Raw genomic sequence first — 9,467 nt, 5'->3', positions numbered from 1 at the left:
ATAAGCCCATAAGACCATAAGACATAGGAGTAGAAATTAGGCCATTCTGCTCATCGAGTCTGCTCCACCATTCAATCATGGCTGACAAGTTTCTCAACCCCATTCTCCCGCCTTCTCCCTGTAACCTTTGATCCCCTTACCAATCAAGAACCTATCTATCTCTGTCTTAAATACACTCAATGACCTGGCCTCCACAGCCTTCTGTGGCAACGAATTCCATAGATTCACCACTCTCTGGCTAAAGAAGTTTCTCCTCATCTCTCTTTTACCTTCCTTCTCCTATAGTATGTGGGATGAGTGTCACTGTAGCTACTTTCACACACTTTTCTGGAGCTCCGCCCATTATAATTAGAAGTTTTTCTGGCCCGACTTTTATGACTTTTATTTGACTCTACCTCGCTTGCTCTCTTCCAGCCCACACCCTGGTCACTTGCCTTTCTCAACTGAGCTAACCTGGTGCTGGTCCTCTCGACACACTATCCCAATCACTGAACTGACAGACTATACACTACAATCTCACCACGAGAATCTGTCTGCTTGCCAGCTCTTTATTTGAGCACTACCCCAGCATTGTGTCTTCAAAGCTTATCTGTCACTATGCTGCGATTTCAACACCCTCCAATGCTGTGACTCCATTGCAGTCTGACCAGAATGTCAAGGGTTGTCTCATGCCATGTAGTATAATCTGAGGCTGTTTACCATGTCGTACTTGCACTTAATCTTGCTGCCATGCTGTTTGATCACTGCTGGACACCATGTTGTGTTGTTGTAATAAGGCACCGATCACTCGTAAGGGATCGGGTAAACATTTTGTGGGTTCATTTATTGGACTAGGCAGATGGGAATGTTTATACGTGGGCAGAAAGCTTTAAGATATCAGCAGGAGGTGTATGTGTATGCTCTGCTCAAAAGGAAAAGTGAAATTAAGACTGGAACACACAACATACTTCCCTTCTAGTGATGTCATGCTGCTATCCCTTAGAGGCATATTAATTCACTGTGCATTAGTCAGTTCCCAAACTCTTCTCCCTATTGCTCTCCTGGTTAACCCACACCTTGCATAGTGCCTCAAAATGTTTGTTTTCCTACACCATTACACTATGTAGCCCATGCTGCTCATACAATGAAGCAACAATGGAAAAACAAGCCAAGTCAATCAACTGAATGAAAGAAAGGTTGATTTAAACTTTTCTATCAGAGCTACTGTACATTCCACTTTTATTTCAGATTCTGATTTTTCTTTCAAAAAGATTCTGCTAAGAGTGTAACTTTCATTGAAAGGCAATTATTGTGGCTTTTAGTGCAGTGGAAAGTACAAAAGCCTCTTGACAAAGCACATCAAAAAGAATTTGCATCAAAATTATCAGTGTGCTGGAACACTGGGATGAGTAGTTCTACCCATCCCACATTACCTCTCCTACAATTATTAAATGGAATCGCACAGTGTGTTGTATTGTGAATGGATTGACAGGGATTATTCGTGGCTCTATTAGTGACTAAGTGATTATTGCTGTCTGTATCAATGACTCAGAGTGATTAATACTAGCTGTATTAGTGACTGGGTGTTTATTACTGGCTATGTCGGTGACTCTGAGTGATTATTACTGTCTGTGTAGTAACTGAGTGATTATTACTGGCTGCCTGAGTGACTCTGATACTCTTATGCGCAGCTGCTCAGCAGCCCACGTGGTTTGCGCGGAGCCGGAAGTGTTGTCGGCGGCTGCTGGCCAATGAGAGCGGGCTGTGGTTGCCAGGTGACGGGGCGGTTTGGGTTGTGCGGATGGCGGGAGGAGGAGGCGGCGGCGGCGGCGGCGGCCGATCAGGAGCAGCTTGAGCGGCGCCTTCAGCCGCGTTACCCCCCCACCCCCCCCCCACGGTTCCGCCCCTCGGACTGCGGCCGCGCCCCTACCCCTGTCTCCGGGCCCAGCCTGGCGGCTGCTCCATTTTAACCCTAGTTCGCGGGCCCAGCCCCTGTTCCTGGGCCAACGGCGCTGATGCTGTCGGCTTCACCCATTGTAAGTGTTAAATTCATCAGCCCAACTGTCGTCAGCATCGCTCCGCCGGTCACCTCCGGACAGCCTGTTAGCGGGGGGGGGGCGGGGGGGGTGGGGGGGCTGCGGAGCGGGGTTTGTGGGGGCGGGGCTGAGGGGGGGGGTTGTGGGGGCGGGGCTGAGGGGGGGTTTTGTGGGGGCGGGGCTGAGGGGGGTGTTTGTGGGGGCGGGGCTGAGGGGGGGGATTGTGGGGGTGGGGCTGAGGGGGGATTGTGGGGGCGGGGCTGAGGGGGGTTTGTGCGGGCGGGGCTGAGGGGGTTTGTGGGGGTGGGGCCGAGGGGGGTTGTGGGGGTGGGGCTGAGGGGGGATTGTGGGGGTGGGGCTGAGGGGGGTTTGTGGGGGCGGGGCTGAGGGGGGTTTGTGGGGGTGGGGCTGAGGGGGGATTGTGGGGGTGGGGCTGAGGGGGGGGTTGTGGGGGCGGGGCTGAGGGGGGTTTGTGGGGGGCGGGGCTGAGGGGGTTTGTGGGGGTGGGGCCGAGGGGGGTGGGTGGGGGTGGGGGTGTTTGTGGGGGCGGGGCTGAGGGGGGATTGTGGGGGCGGGGCTGAGCGGGGTTTGTGGGGGCGGGGCTGAGGGGGGGTTTGTGGGGGCGGGGCTGAGGGGGGGGTTTGTGGGGGCGGGGCTGAGGGGGGATTGTGGGGGCGGGGCTGAGGGGGGGTTGTGGGGGCGGGGCTGAGGGGGGTTGATGGGGGTTTGTGGGGGTGGGGCCGAGGTGGGGTGGGTGGGGGTGGGGGGGTTTGTGGGGGCAGGGCTGAGGGGGGTTGGGGTTTGTGGGGGTGGGGCCGAGGGGCGGTGTTTGTGTGTGGTGGGGGGGGGGGGGTTTGTTGGGTGAGGGTCACTGTAAGAGTGACCGTTACTGTTTCCTCCAGGGATCTCTGGACAGTCTCAGGCCTAAATACAGCCATGAGGTGTGGTTAGTGTTTGGACTGTGTCGCCTGCTTCATTCTGGGCAACCCTGTTGTGGGAAAAATGTTTTACTTCAGTGATTCTGGTTGGATTTCACATCACTGCACAGTGTGTGACATTTTTAACAGTGTCACCCTGAAGAGCCATACAGACTCGAAACTTTAACCGTGTCCCTCTCCACAGATACTGCCAGGCCTGCTGAGCTTTTCCAGCTATTCTTGTTTTCGTTTCATTCTGTTTACTTGCTTGGTAACCAAGAAAACTTTTGAAATGTTTTGAAGCAAAACCAACAGTGGAATTTAAAGAGCGGCATTTTTTTGTGGTAATAACATTTCCTTCATTGTAGTTTCTCTTGCTCCCTTCAAGGTGCTGGCTCCTTTGATCATTGCATTGAGGCTATTCTGTGTGCACTGGTAAGTTATTCAAAGTTGGTGCCATTACTTCCAAATTTGATTCTGTTTTCACCTGGGCTTGGAGTTTCTTCCTGGAGCACAAGCCAGAAGTTATAACCAGCAATGTCTCCTGTATTGTGTCCATTTTGCTAATCGTAAAGCTATGCCAAAGTGTACTCCCAATCTCGTTTGAGTGCTCCTGAATTTATAATAAGCATAAATCAGGATTGACAATCTGGGATCAAGGAAAAGCCAAAGCCAACATATTTGTCTTAAAATTTTCAATTCTTTTAACCATTACTCAGGATCAGCTAGTTTAAGAAGGTGCAATCGGAGAAGATTTTCATTTTTAACTTGCCTTATATTTAATGCCATAAAAATGCACGAAAAGACACAAAGTCCAGAGCAGCTCTCACTGAGGGTACAGTTTTTAAAGATGTTCAAAAGATTGCTGTTAAAAGACCAGAAAAATTAGGAAATTTCTTCTTGCGCTGAAGGTCGAGCTGCAACGTTGAGAGACCACCCTAAACCTCTTCAATTAGAGGACGCATTCATTTGAGAGCCTGGAGGGTAGCCAGTTTTGTCAAGGGAGTTTCCTTCAAATGAAAGGCTTAACGATTGAATGTTTAAAAAAAGAGAGACTTGGGTGTTTTTTTTTTACTCAATCATGGAATGGGGGTATTGCTGCCTAGGCCAGCGTTTGTTGCTGATCATGATTGCCCTTGAGAACAGAGTAGCTTGCTAGGCCATTTTAGAGGGCATTTAAGAGTCAACCACGTTGCTGTGGGGTCTGGAGTCACGTGTAGGCCAGACCAGGTAAGGATGGCAGATTTCCTCCCCTGAAGGACATTAGTGAACGAGATGGGTTTTTACAACGATCAACAATGGTTTCATGGTCATCATCAGACTTTTTAATTCCAGGTTTTTATTATTGAATTCAAATTCCACCATCTGCCATGTCCCTGGGTCTCTGGATTGCTAGCCTGGTGACAATACCACTACACACATAGGAATACTTAATCTGAAATTTCCTATCCATTAAGATGTGTAATTTGTTTGCTCCTAGATTGCAGCTATGTATAGGTGGAAATGTGATGGAAGCTCCATGATGTCCATGTTTACACATTCTCATGGATGAGTTATTGTGTAGTAATCAAGGGGGTGAACCATGGTGGGTTTTGTTACTCCCCCACAGCCTTACGACTGACATTTGACAACTGCGAACTAGCAGATATTGGGCCTCCCTCATTTCTGTCCATTTGTTCAGAGGAGTTCTAGTAACATGCTGAAATTGGACGAAAGATGTTAAAATTGTTCCACTATTCTTATAATGCTGTAAGTAGCCTCCGAAGACAGCTGCTCAGGAAAAATTTTGGAAACTGCGCCTAAGAAAATCTTGCTATCACAATATGATTAATGACTTGAGATACCCAAAATGATGCCCCAAACTTGCATCAGCTCTTCCTGGCGCTAATGAAAAGATCAAGATGTTTCACATTAAAATAAACTTTGGATTTCACTGTTACTGCTTGTTTTTGCCCTGTAGTCCTGGAGCTGCAGCTACAATACACCACCTTGTCACAGTGACAGTCACATTAAGACTATCATAGAAATTTACAACACAGAAAGGAGGCTTTCAACTTTTCATTTCTCATTTGCTGCTTAGAATGTGCCTTTGCCCTTTCACTTTCCTTTGGGCTGCACTGCATTGCTCACTGCTCCTCTTCCTGCTCTGCTCTCAATCTTACAGCAGTCTTCAAGTACATGGCACAGTATTGCTTTTCTCACTGGAATTTCATGCTCTGCTATCTATATGCCCATATTTCCTTTTATACGTCTCAAGGCCAGGGCAAATTTTTTCAGCTAGAAAGAGAGTGATCATGGTTGCAGCCATGACATTGCAATACACAGGATGTCTTGACTAATATGTAAACATGATTTACAGTTTTGAAAAGTTTTATAGGAAATGTTAATTATATGCAATTTTGAACATAGAATTCTTTTCTTCTGTTCTGAATGGGTTAAGGTGCCGTACATATTTGTCTTTGTGAAAAAGAGAATGCTATTTTGGTGGAAGTGTGAAGATTGGTGTTAAATGAGTGCTTTGCTATAAGACAGACCTGTTTGAAAGTCTGGTTTTAGCACATGATTTTGAACTTAATTGCTGATTACCATAATTTGATCATGCCCAGAGGTGCTAAAGCAGAGAATCCTAAAAGCTTTTCACTCAGCTGCTGCCGGGTCACAATATTCATGAAATATTATATGTGGGCTTCACTCGCCCACTTTCACTGAAGGAATATGCTGGCTGACAGAGAGCAGCACGTTTCAGGGTGGCTCAGGAACTGAGTAAGAGGGTGCACAACCTCTGGAGGTCCACAGGAGGAGCGATGTCCAGTGCCCACACTTTACCTTCCTGTCCCTCTGTCCTGCACCAGTTGGTACTGCTAGCCTGGTCTCATGTCGTCCTCCTCTTGCTCCCACATACCAAGGGGAGCCCCTAACAAGATGCCCAAGACCAAGCGCTCCTGTCCTCCTGGTGACTTCTGTAAGGTAGAGTAGCATAGCACTCTTTTAGGTATAGGCCTCAGAATATTTCTATAATAAATATTAATAGGGTTGGTGAAGTTTTGAGTGTTCCAGAGAGTTTCCCAATGTGTTTAAAAAGCTCTCTTAAAATCTCATGATGCAGGTGAACAGTAAAAGGTCTTTGGGTGTCCTGGTCCATGTATCTCTCAAAATTAGCATGCCGATAACAGCAAGGGATTAGGAAACCAAAATGAATGTTGGCCTTTATTGCAAAGGGGATGGAGTATAAAAGTAGGAAATTCTTGCTACAGCTATAGAGGGCATTGGTGGCTCTGCATCAAGAGTACTGTGTGTAGTTTTGGTCTCCTGCTTTTAATAAGGATATACTTGCATTGGAGGCAGTTCAGAGAAGGTTCACTGGGTTGATTCCTGGGATGAAGGGGTTGTCTTATGAGGAAATGTTGAGTAGGATGGCCCTGTACTCATTGGCGTTTAGAAGGTTGAGGGGTGACCTTATTGAAACTGTTAAGATTCTGAGGGGTCTTGACAAGGTAGATGCTGAGAATGTTTCCCCTGGGTGGGCGGGGGTGGGGGTGTGGGGGGTGGAATCTAGAACTGGGGGACACCGTTTCAGAATGAGGGATCACCTATTTAAGATAGATGAGAAACTTCTTCTGAGTATAGTGAATCTTTTGAGTTTTCTGCCTCAGAGAGCAGTGGAGGCTGAATCATTGAAAATATTCACACCAGGGGTAAATGGATTTTTGAACTACAGGAGAGTTGTGGGGGGGCAGGCAGGAAAGTGAAATTGAGGCCAGGATTAGCTCAGTCATGATCTTATTGAATGGTAGAGCATGCTCTTATATTCTTACCCACAGCTATTTTACTCCCAAACAGCTGGTTGTTGTGAAGAGAGGTCAGGTCAAATGCTATCCACCAAAATGTCAAGTAGCCTCTTTAATGAACACTAGCTGGCAACTTTAGTGACAATCAGCTGCTTAATGATCCTCATGCCGGGCATTCCTGATGTGTGCTTCAGCTCCTTTGCCAAGATGGTGTCTTGCACTAGAAATGGACAAAACCAGCATTTCAGCACAAGGCTCCACCGTGGGCATCTCAATAATTCCCTGGTGCCTGAACAGCCATCAAAAATCACTCCCTCTATCTCTAAAATACATAGTTAGCGGTATCAGAAACAAACCAAATAAAATAGAGATAAAAACAAAAAAACTGCGGATGCTGGAAATCCAAAACAAAAACAGAATTACCTGGAAAAACTCAGCAGGTCTGGCAGCATCGGCGGAGAAGAAAAGAGTTGAGTTCTGTCGAAGGGTCATGAGGACTCGAAACGTCAACTCTTTTCTTCTCCGCCGATGCTGCCAGACCTGCTGAGTTTTTCCAGGTAATTCTGTTTTTGTTTCAAATAAAATAGAAGCTGTTTACTTGTGGATTAAATAATACTCTTTATCCAATCCTAAAAGTGAAAATTGAGAAGCAAAAAAACTTATGCTTTGCAGGTCTGGGCAACATTTCTTTTGTTCAGCACTGCAAGGATCACTGATGTAATTTTGAGTTAATAGACCCTTGGTGGTTTATTTTAATTGCTTTTGACTATTGTAGTAAAACCCAACCAGAAGGGGTTTGAGAGGGTTGTGCTAATCCACATTCTCCTGAATTACAAAGAAGCAGGATACTGTTTATGCTCCACACGAACCTCACATTCTATTGTTTACTTTGTCTCACCCTTTCAGTATATTCTTCTATTCCTTTCTCCCCCAGCACCCCCCCACGTGTTTATCTAGCCAGAGCATTAATACAGTGAATCTGTAAAGTAATTACTGAGTATAAGCTGTTGTATCTGCAATTTGTACACCAGCTGGCTGGTAAAATTTAAAATGTCACTGATGCAAAGGTTGTAGTTCATGAAATGTTTTCTATAAAGGTAAATCATGTTTTATTCCAGAACTTATCATTGTAGAAAAAGAGTACTGTAATAAATAAAATTGCTGAATCTACTGTCTGGATGTACATAACTGCATATCCAATAAATTTAAACTTGTTCACATACATCCTTGTTTAAATCTTCAGGTAATTGGAAAAAATGATTTTTAGTGAAAATACGAAGCAGTTTCATGGCTTTGTAAAGTGTAATTAGCCTGTTGGATATTTTTAAAACATTGTTAAAACCACATTTTGTGTGCATATCTATTGGCCTCAACAAAAACAGAATTACCTGGAAAAACTCAGCAGGACTGGCAGCATCGGCGGAGAAGAAAAGAGTTGACGTTTCGAGTCCTCATGACTCTTCAGCAGAACTGATCTTTCTTTACAAGGAGAGGGAAATATAAGCTGGTTTGGGGGGGCGGGGGTTAGGATAGGAGCAGATCATCAACAGAACACAGAGGTGTTGAAGTTGGTGATATTATCTAAACGAATGTGCTGATTAAGAATGGATGGTAGGGCACTCAAGGTATAGCTCTAGTGGGGGTAGGGGAGCATAAAAGATTTAAAAATAATGGAAATAGGTGGGAAAAGAAGAATCTATATAAATTATTGGAAAAAAAAAGGAAGGGGGATGGAGGAGGGAGCTCAAGACCTAAAGTTGTTGAATTCAATATTCAGTCTGGAAGGCTGTAAAGTGCCTAGTTGGAAGATGAGGTGCTGTTCCTCCAGTTTGCGTTGGGCTTCACTGGAACAATGCAGCAGGCCAAGGATAGACATGTGGGCAAGAGAGCAGGGTGGAGTGTTAAAATGACAAGCGACAGGGAGGTTTGGGTCATTCTTGCGGACAGACCGCAGGTGTTCTGCAAAGCGGTCACCCGGTTTACATTTGGTATTTCCAATGTAGAGGAGACCGCATTGGGAGCAACGAATACAGTAGACTTAAGTTGGGGGAAATGCAAGTGAAATGCTGCTTCACTTGAAAGGAGTGTTTGGGGCCTTGGATGGTGAGGAGAGAGGAAGTGAAGGGGCAGTTGTTACATCTTTTGCGTGGGCATGGGGTGGTGCCATAGGTGGGGGTTGAGGAGTAGGGGGTGATGGAGGAGTGGACCAGGGTGTTCCGGAGGGAGCGATCCCTACGGAATGCTGCCGAGGGGGGGGTAGGGAAGATTTGTTTGGTGGTGGCATCATGCTGGAGTTGGCGGAAACGGGGGAGGATGATCCTTTGAATGCGAGGACTGGTGGGGTGATAAGTGAGGACAAGGGGGACCCTATCGTGTTTCTGGGAGGAAGGAGAAGGCGTGAGGGCGGATGCACGGGAGATGGGCCGGACACGGTTGAGGGCCCTGTCAACGACCGTGGGTGGAAAACCTCGGTTAAGGAAGAAGGAGGACATGTCAGAGGAACTGTTTTTGAAGGTAGCATCATCGGAACAGATGCAACGGAGGCGAAGGAACTGAGAGAATGGGATGGAGTCCTTACAGGAAGCGGGGTGTGAGGAGCTGTAGTCGAGGTAGCTGTGGGAGTCGGTAGGCTTGGAATGGATATTGGTGGACGGTCTATCACCAGAGATTGAGACAGAGAGGTCAAAGAAGGGAAGTGTCAGAGATGGACCACATGAACATGATGGAGGGGTGGAGATTGGAAGCAA

At 46.6% G+C, this 9,467-nt stretch overlaps 1 protein-coding gene across 2 annotated transcripts in view; it reads left to right on the top strand.

The window, feature by feature from the left end:
• The first annotated feature begins 1,861 nt into the window (after nt 1–1,861).
• LOC121288099 (centriolar coiled-coil protein of 110 kDa-like) overlaps nt 1,862–9,467 on the top strand; it is a 64,065-nt gene continuing 56,459 nt past the window's right edge. For both annotated transcript variants that reach the window (XM_041206421.1, XM_041206420.1), the window contains exons 1-2: nt 1,862–2,015; nt 3,321–3,367. The gene's annotated coding sequence lies outside the window, so the exon portion shown is untranslated. The remainder of the gene's footprint in view (nt 2,016–3,320; nt 3,368–9,467) is intronic.

Source organism: Carcharodon carcharias, chromosome 15 (assembly GCF_017639515.1).
Source record: "Carcharodon carcharias isolate sCarCar2 chromosome 15, sCarCar2.pri, whole genome shotgun sequence".
In the NCBI taxonomy this organism is placed as follows: domain Eukaryota; kingdom Metazoa; phylum Chordata; class Chondrichthyes; order Lamniformes; family Lamnidae; genus Carcharodon; species Carcharodon carcharias.
The sequence above is the reverse complement of the archived record's forward strand: the minus strand, read 5'-3'. Positions and strand labels throughout refer to the sequence as shown.